The 9289-nt window shown below is 41.9% G+C and overlaps 1 protein-coding gene across 1 annotated transcript in view; it reads right to left on the bottom strand.

Annotated features, from left to right (window-relative positions):
* Positions 1-660: 660 nt before the first annotated feature.
* The window catches only part of LRRC3B (leucine rich repeat containing 3B), a 15400-nt gene continuing 6771 nt past the window's right edge, over positions 661-9289 (bottom strand). Inside the window, exon 2 of the mRNA XM_019508778.1 lies at positions 661-4036. The gene's annotated coding sequence lies outside the window, so the exon portion shown is untranslated. The remainder of the gene's footprint in view (positions 4037-9289) is intronic.

Genomic DNA, 9289 nt, shown 5'->3' with positions numbered 1-9289 from the left:
GGGACCTGAATCTCTTCAGTCTCCGCAAGAGGAGACTGAGAGGGGGGATCTTGTGGCTGCCTACAACCTTATCAGGGGCCACCAGAAGGGACTTGGGGAAGGTCTGTTCACCAGGGCCCCCCTTGGAGTCACCAGGAACAATGGCCACAAGCTGAGGGAGGATAAGTTTAGGCTAGATATTAGGAAGAACTACTTCACTGTAAGGGTGGCCAGAGCCTGGAATAGGCTTCCCAGAGAGGTGGTGCTCTTGCCTTCCCTGGAAATCTTCAAGAGGAGACTGGATAGGCACCTGGCTGGGGTCTTATGACCCCTGCCACCCCCAGTGCTCATTCCTGCCCATGGCAGGGGGTTGGACTCGATGATCTGTCTAGGTCCCTTCTGACTCATTGATTCTACGTTCAAAATGATCTAATTAATCCAATTCTAAGTATTTGTACCAGACTCAGATTTTTTTAAAAGTCTCAAATTCTGCTTATGGTTTTTTAAATCATCTGGTCCTACTACAGCTACTTAGAGCTAGAATTAAGATCAACTTGAAACTTCTGTGAATTTTAAAGCAAGCTTGTTCACTGGGGGAATCATGTAGACCGGGGCGGGCAATTATTTTGGGCAGAGTGCCGCTTACTGAGTTTTCACAAGTCATCGAGGGCCATGTGACTGGCAGCCAGGGGCAGATAAATCTGACTGCATCTGGCCTGCTGGCCGCATTTTGCCCACCCCTGATCTAGACAAAACATGCCTCCCTCTAAAGCTGGCAGGAGAGTTGGAATGTGTTGTAGCCATAACTGGCCTGAAAGCTCCAAACTATACAGCTAATCCAAACCAGCCCTTGCCTCTTTTCAGAGCTGATTTCTCCAAAGAATACTTCAAAAAATTAGAATTGTGTCCCTTTTACTTTGTAGTGTATAAAGAGAGCATCCAAAAAGGAGAGACTCCCCTCTTCCTCCTTCATGCTTTTTTTCCCCGTTAAATTATCAAATGTCATGATCTAGGTCATTCCTAGTTGTGCTGAAGAACCACTCTGATGTCTTGGGGACACTTATTTTGAGTTCTTATCAGCTTAATTGAAGCTTTTTGTGCTAAGCAAGTTAAAATAATTTCTGGGATAGGTTTTGATCTGGTATTAAATTGACAGTGCTCTTTTGATTCTGATGGGGCTACCCTAAGCAATAGCAGCTGAGGCTATGGCCTTCTACATTCTGGGTTACATCCAAGAAGGCCTTACAGAATTGACAGCTGGTTTCATGGCGGTTAGCTTTTTTTTTGTTTTTAGGAGATAAGAATGTGAATGAAGGAGCAGCAAAGGATGGGTCTGTTAGCAGTCTGCCCCCATCCTCATCCTAAGTACTCTGTGTTTCTAAAGGTCCATACAGCCAGTTTAGACACCCTCCTGGTGGAACACTGGAGTGTGAACATGCCTTTAACATCTCTGACTTAAAAGAAAAATGGAGAAAAACATCGCTTATCCTAAGAGCTGATGGGGGTCGGTCAGGAAAGAGACAGGTAGTCAGAGAGCTGCTACAGAGGTAGTGAACTGAGACAGCTGATTAGCTCTGTGGCCTTTGGAAGTAATTGCTGCTTTGTCTAAGCACTCAACTAGAACCTTACCTTCCTGCCAACTGACAGGAAGGCTACTGAGGCATTTACTCTACTGCTGGCCTTGAAGTGCATAGGCCTTAGATTCATCATCCTACTCATCAGAGAACCAACCAAACAGCTGGGTGGGAAAGAGCAGCAGCTGAAGCATTTTGTTGAAGTGTCTGTTTTCAAGGCTGAGGAAGCCTCTGTTACCAACCTACTCAGTAGGGACCTGGCCTGGGGGAAATGTTCCCAGGCCAGAGTGCTTCACTGCTGCATGGGGGCCTGGGATCTGAAAGGTTGATATGATTAAACACATACAAATGCTCTTGTCTCAGCCTTCTGCTAGGCAGATGCAAGCCATCTAACTTATCCGGTTCTCCTTTTTTACCATGTTGGGGGGTCTATTAATGGGGAGAGAAAAGTTAAGTAACTGCAAATTCTAAAGATTGAGGCAATTTAGGAATTATGCAAACTACCAGGTACAGTACAACATGCTTTAAGGAAAATTGTGGGCATGTTTAATGACTCTTTTCTCCGCTTGCACAGAAAAGTACATACTGTGTACTGGGGATGATGCATGCTTAGCTATCCTAGCACAGATTACATTGGCACTGTTGGAACATTATATATCCAGTATAATTGCAGGAATTTCCTTCCTGACAGCAAAATTACTGTTTCTGGACAGCTGCACTGTGTGCAAAGACTGTTTTCTCTACACACTGATGTTCCTTTTCAAGGGAGCAGATTGCTATGCTTTGCTAGGGTGAGAAACAGAACGGGGAGAAAGCAAAAGAAAGAAGACCCAAAGCGATGGGGATGAGCAGTGAAGTAGAGCTTTTCCCAGATCTTGCCAATCTCTCAAATTTTCTGGAGGGGGATTTCAGGGCCTAGACAACAGACATGCTTGTTGCCACCCTGAGTCCCCATGCCCCCTTGCAACCTGCCTTGATTCCATCTAATACCTGGATTTTTCACTGACTTCTCCAAGCACCCCAGTCACCCCAATTCCCACATGTTGACCTGGTTTTTTCCCAATTCCTACTCCCTTCAGTGGACCCTGAAGGGATAGACTTCTGTTAGCTCCCACCTTGTTGAACAGCACATCTCAGACTGAGAGTGATGTAGACAGTATGTAAGTGCTGACGGTGAGGGGGGTACAATTCCACACTACTGCTGCTGCTGTTGGGGGGGCACTACTCTGCACTGATACGGCCACTGCTGCCGGGTGTTGGGTCCAACCAGGCTGCAGCTCCATGCCCTACTGTTGGCACAGATATCATGTGCTACCACCACCCCCAGTGCTGCTGGGCCCTGGCTCTGGACAGCCCCATTCCTCGCTGTGGTGCAGAAATCTGGGGGGGGGCACATGCCCCCCTGACACATCACCAAAGGGGAGTGACATGCATGTAGCTGAACAAAATTTGGCAGCTCTGAATTTCTATGGCTTGGAGCCCTTCTGTGTCCACTAACAAAAAATGCTGACAAGGGTCCAAGGAAACAAGACTTCATCCTCAATACTTAGTTGAATATTGCCTAGAGACAGAATGCCATGGAGTAGGACTGGTGATGCTGGAGACACTGACTTTCTCACCTTATGGACAAGTAGATGAAGCAGGTGTGGAAAGTTAGCAGGCTAAGGAAGAGGCATGATGTACAACACTTGGCAATTGAGTACTTCTCTTTTATGGGAATGCAAGTAATGGCTTAAGTCAGGGGTTGTCAACCGGGGTACACGTACCCCTGGGGGTACTTGGGAATGCCCCAGGGGGTATGCGGCGGTGGCACAGAGAAGCGGGGCCCTCAGCACTTTGCGCTGCTGTGCACCACATTCCACTTGCACTTTTGTTTTTGCTGGCACCAAGTGCTGTGCCTTGCCAACACTTCCGTTTTTTCCCATCCCCTCCCCGGTTGTCAATCGGCCGCCGGGAGACTACCTGCTTCTCGACTGGCCACTGTGGGTACATTGACCAAAAAAGGTTGAAAGCCCCTGGCTTAAGTTATTGCCCCATCACTTCCACTCTGGGAACATTCCACTCAGGATGACAACATTAAAGAGAGTGAAAAGTTTACATTGCAGTGTAAATATCTGGAACATCAAACTGATACTGGAGCATTAGACTTTTGTGACTAGTAACTCTGCTCCCTGGCAAGCCCATGTACCACTTTCCATTGTAATTAGTGCCTTTTGCCTCCTGTTCATTTGTATACATTCTAATCCGTAATTTGCAACTGAACGGGAGCCTGAGGCCTTGGTCTGGTGAAAACCAGCGCAGCTTCCACGAAAAAGGCTGAGAACTGATGTCTTGAACAATGTTCATGTGGAGCAGCTCTATCAGCTCTGCAAGTAAGAAAGCTTTCTGCACTCTTTCAAGCATCCACTAGGTTGCAGACAACCTTTTGCAGCCAGCTTTTCATCTTGCAAGTTGTTTTCTTGACTTAGGTTTCAATCCAACACCTATGGCAGAAAGAACACAGGCATCAGGGACCTAATATTGTACTACCATTATATTTTAGAAGACTATGAACAGTTATAACCCATATGCCTTTACCGGCTAAGAACTAACTGTGTTATTCATGTTTACAATCATTCCTGTGTTGTGTCAAAACAAAACCTAAAGGCAGAAGAAAGAAAAGCAGTTCAATACTGATTAAAGAATGTTATGAATATAAAACATATTTAAGCACCGCAGGTTTTCAGTAATAACAATTGGGTGTGAATGACTCACTTTTCTAAATAGACAGCATCTGTCCACTGTTCAAGTGAAGTGCTCATTTATTACTGCAATGAATGGTTTGAGGGAGGAAACAGCATGAGTGTCAGCCATCTTCTGGGTCATTCTTGCAAAGGTAAACTGTATCCATTTTGCTCACTTCAGCAGTACTGTTGACAAAGGGCACACTGCCGTTCAATAGCAGTGTGACTGGAAAAATACCAGGGAATACAAGTATTTCAGTAATAGCTGGTATCTCCTACTCTCCTGCGGGCCACACAAATTTTGCTGACAAAGTAACATTGTGGGTGGTGTGGACTCAACTATAATCCACTGTCAGATGCTACTAAAAAGCTTCCATCTTATTTGACTACAGATCCTATAATCCAAAGAAAAAAATTTCCATTATATACATTGTTCCCATAAATGTCAGCGTGTTCCCGCCTCTGAAAGGACACCCTCTAAGGGCCAATTTTAAATATGTTCTTTAGGTATTTAGGTATCTAGGTTGTAGCTGTATTGGTCTAGAGGAAAAAGCAATCCTGGTAGAGGTGATATCTTTTATTAGAGCAACAAGATTTTTGCAAAAAAAAAAATTTAATTGCAAGCTTTTGGGCACAAACACCCTTCATTAGGCATTGGAAAAAAGATAGTAAAAGTTAGGTATTTAATGGTACTTAATCAGCATTTAGCTGTCTAAGTTTTCAAAGAGTAATTTGAACTGCCCCTGCTCTTGCAGTCAGAAAACACATTAGGTGCTTCCATTCTGGAGCTGGTGTGGCTAAAGCTACAGGTATAGCTGGTGTGACTAAAGGTGTTTTTGAGCCTGTCTGGAAGCTTTTTAAGTGGTTGTCCTAGGTGCAGCATAGCCACTAATTTCTGCCGAAGCTTGGTGGCTATTCAAACAGTTGATGAAAGGCATCTGAACTCTGTGCTAGTCCCTGAGAAGGCCCCAGCTACTAGGCACAGGTTGAAAAGGCTAATTTGCCTTAAGTGAATTCCACTCAGACCAGTGTGTTGCCCACTTTTGCATAATAGCAAAAACATGTTATCGGACAGTGGGAGGCCTTGATATACTACCTCCAGTATTACAAATGATGCCTAATTCATAGAAGAGAAACAAATGGTCCAATGCTCTTTACAGATTGTTTTGGGTAAAAACAATTTCTTAAATTATATACTTTTCAACAGATGGGTTGCACAAAATAGCTACAGTTTTCCTTTAATTGCAGAACTTCTCGTTAAAATATAGCACATTCCAATCCACACTCGCTCTATCCACGAGACAGTCTTTTAAAGAAAACTTCCATAGATATGCTGCATTTCATTTTGTGCAGAATTTCCTAATTTCAGGCAATACAAGAGACCTTGGAAAAAAAATAGCAAATATATTCCAATTACTCATTTTTCCAGCAAAGTCCATCAACAGTAGCAAGATAAAACAAATGAGACAGTTGCAGGCGAAATTTAGAAGTATCTAACAAGATTGTTAAAATAAAAGGTTATGCAACTTTAAGTCTAATTAAGATAACAGCAAATCTAAACAATATCTTAAGATTTTAAAAGGTTGTTTTTTTTAAAGCTAAAATTGCCAAGGTAGCAGACAAATGACCATCATCTTCATCCTGAGCATCAAACTGGTTGTACCATAGGTGAATGGTTTTCTAGTATCCTAAGGCTGGCATAAATCACTTTGACAGAAGCAGCCTTGAGGCAGATTTAACCCGCTTTTGGGGATTCTGCATCATATGGAAATCTCCAGCTGGTGCAATTGGCTCTAAAGGAGTCCCCTGCAGTCCCAGGTATAAGGAGTATACCCGTAGAAAATGGGCTTGGGCAGAGCCTTGCAGCCTCTGATGAACTTCTAGATGTTAGGGTGGTTCATGGAGATTATAGACAGCTGAGGGCCACATTATATATGACTTGTTCTGTCTCTACTAGACCAGAGCAAAAGCAAAAGATCTTTGTGCTGCTTCTCCCAACCAGAGTTTAAACAGGCACTGTAATACCTAGGCCTAGAATCCAGTTTATGAGATTCTAAATTACCCCATTTTCTTGCATACCACATGCCCCCAAAAAAGACATTCACCCCCTTTTTGGGGAGACAGAATGAAGAAAAAAAAGATTTTTGTGGAGTTATAGATAGTTAGCCAAAAGCTGAAACTGTAACTACTGCTGGAGAGAGAACTCCATTGGCAAATCTAGGATTTTGAACCAAGCTGAACCAGCCTGCAGGGGTTTGCAGTAAGGGAAGAGAGACCAGGAGAACAAGCAGCAAAATTGCCAAATAAAGAATAGTGGAATGACAAGACCATTAAACAGGAGAGGGGGTCATTAGCACTTGTGGAGCAGGAATCAGGTAGATTACAATGAGCCATGCGGACAATCTACTTTCTCAGTACTTTAGGACAGAAAAATCAACTGTACCACCTTTGATCTGCCTCTACTGGACTCTACCCCTCCCACCATCAGAAGGAAAAGAAAAAGCAGTCGTCTTACAGTATCTCCAAGCTTTTATTCTGGGCAGAATAAAAGCAGCTTCCCTGATTAAAATATGCACCCCAATTTTGGAAGGCTAATTTTTAGGGGGAAGGTGCATGTGGCATAAGAGTAAATGCAGTAACTTTAGTACGATTGTACTTGATGGGCAAATACTTTTCCCACTTTAATATCTTTAATGAGTTTAATGGAAAACTCTAGCAAAAGAGTTTGGTTGCTGTGTTTGGTTAATTTTTTTCTACTGCCTTGAACTGTCTTGACTGAATCCTAAAGAAATGAATTCTCACCCATCATTTCAGTAAATGCCACTTAGAACTAAATTTATAATAGTCTTTGAAGAAAACAAATGTCAACGTGATTTAACCAGGAACATTAAGCACCAGGAAGTCACAGAACACAATATTTTTGCCTCAAAGGTAATCAGTAAAAGAAACAAAAATAGTCATGCTGATTTTTGCTCACTTGTGCAGACGTGAGAAAAAAAAGGTCTAGAGTTTTTATCTTTTAACTTTTCCCTCCCCTTGCTTGTTTTTACATTAGAAATTCAAATTATAACTACTTTGGAAGACTTCACGCTCCAGTCTGTGCATTTAGACAAATGGCTTAAAACTTGGATTTTAGTTTATTCCCAACATCAATTTTATTTGGTCATAAAGATGCACTGGAAATTGAAAGCAGGTTTATTCAAGATTGAACACTGTTCCTTCAAGTAAGGAAATCAATGACAATGAGTATAAGACATCAAACACAAGCTTCCAAAATCCAAAGACTCTAAAATTCTCTAGTACTTTACTATTTAAGTCTACCTGCAGTAGAGAGGGCCGAGAATATTGTCTCTAGCATTCTGGAGTCTTTTGTTGATTTTGTCCTCTTAAAAATGGGCCATATTCACATTTAGAGACATCTTAAGAAAATTTCTCCATGGAGAATAAAATAAACGCATAAAATCTCACAGTATTAAGTAACACTGTCTGCATCTATACGAGAGGCTGACTGCACAGTTGTTACTGCACAGTCATTTAGTACCTGCATCCACAAGTACTAAATATCCGGACAATAATTAGTGTTACTATGAAGTAGCATCCCCAAATCGTTTTTTGGTCATACGGACTGTGCAGTAGCTCATTACTACTGCACAGTAGCGTTGTGTCACACTTTGTGCCACATGATGATACTGTGCAGTAGTAACAAGCTACTATGCAATCAGCGTCTCATGTAGATGCAGCCATTGAGTTGATATCAGTGCCTAGAACCTGATAATTAACAAGTGGAAAAGTATAAATAGATACTATTTTCAAGTATGATAATATTCATGAGCTTTTAGAAATTAAAAAAAAAGGTTAAAAGACCTATTGTTACTGGTGTTCTTTTAAATTGCATTCCTTTTTTTCCAAACCAGTACCAATAGAACCATTAATAGGCAGCTTTTTGATGCTTTAGTATAAGAGCTAGAGGGCTGAACTCAGAGCTCCAGGTAGAAATACCCTGAACTATCCCAATCTCAATTTGTTTTCTTTCATGTCTCACACAGCTGATGTCAGGACTGTAGGGGGGCTGGAGGGAGGAAGAGCCTTAAAAGCTGAGACTTTAAAGACATAGCAGGTATCGCATTTGCATGTGTCAAGTTTGCAAAACAAAATGTTTCCAAGTTTGAGTGGATGAGATTAATTCTATTCAGAACATCCAGTGAGGTTCATGTTCTATACGCATACACAGAAGCCAGTGGGAAATAATAAATGGAGACAAATAAAACAGATAAGTACCTATTCATACATGGGAAGGCAAACACCTACTTAAGATATTTATACAGTGCAATATGTAGAGCATATATTTAACGTTGATTTAAAAGTTACTTTCCTTGACTTTTCTGATTTAAATACAAACAAAACAAAGGAAAACACTGGATTTTTCTATGACAGTTGTCATAGAGATTTCTCTTACAGATTAAAAATTCTCATTTTCTCTTGAAAGCTTACAATAAGCAAAAGCTATTTATTTATTAAAACACAAAACTTTAGAGCGTTATAACTGGCTTGTGGGAGTCCCACTTTTTTGGATGGGCCACAAACACGGCCAACACAACTTTCAGGTAAAGCACCTGGTGTGGCCAATGGGAGGCTCCAAGTTCCTTTCCTATAGTTACGTGCTGAAAAGAAGGCAGCTATCATTCCTTGAATGAGGAATCCACACGAATGGTAACTGCTGGAATGTCATAGTGCTGTTGGCACTATGAATCAGAGAAGAAACACAAAAGAGAGAGAGAATTTTGCTCTTACTGGGCCACACTTCCACTCCACACTTTGAAAGTGTCCTTGTTCACTAAATGACTTCATGACTTCGTGCTGCTTCATGAGAAGAAACATGGAGCACAGTGGTTTGACTTCTGTTCCTATCCAGATACACCTCTTTTCCTTAACACTTTGGTCTGGGAAATAAGCCCTTATTGTCCCAGCTGTGATGCTCATTGATCAAGTTTAGATACTCACACACACCCGCCC

Source organism: Gavialis gangeticus, unplaced genomic scaffold (assembly GCF_001723915.1).
Source record: "Gavialis gangeticus isolate Ggan-Ray unplaced genomic scaffold, GavGan_comp1, whole genome shotgun sequence".
Lineage (NCBI taxonomy): Eukaryota > Metazoa > Chordata > Crocodylia > Gavialidae > Gavialis > Gavialis gangeticus.
This window is presented reverse-complemented; position numbering and strand designations above follow the sequence as displayed.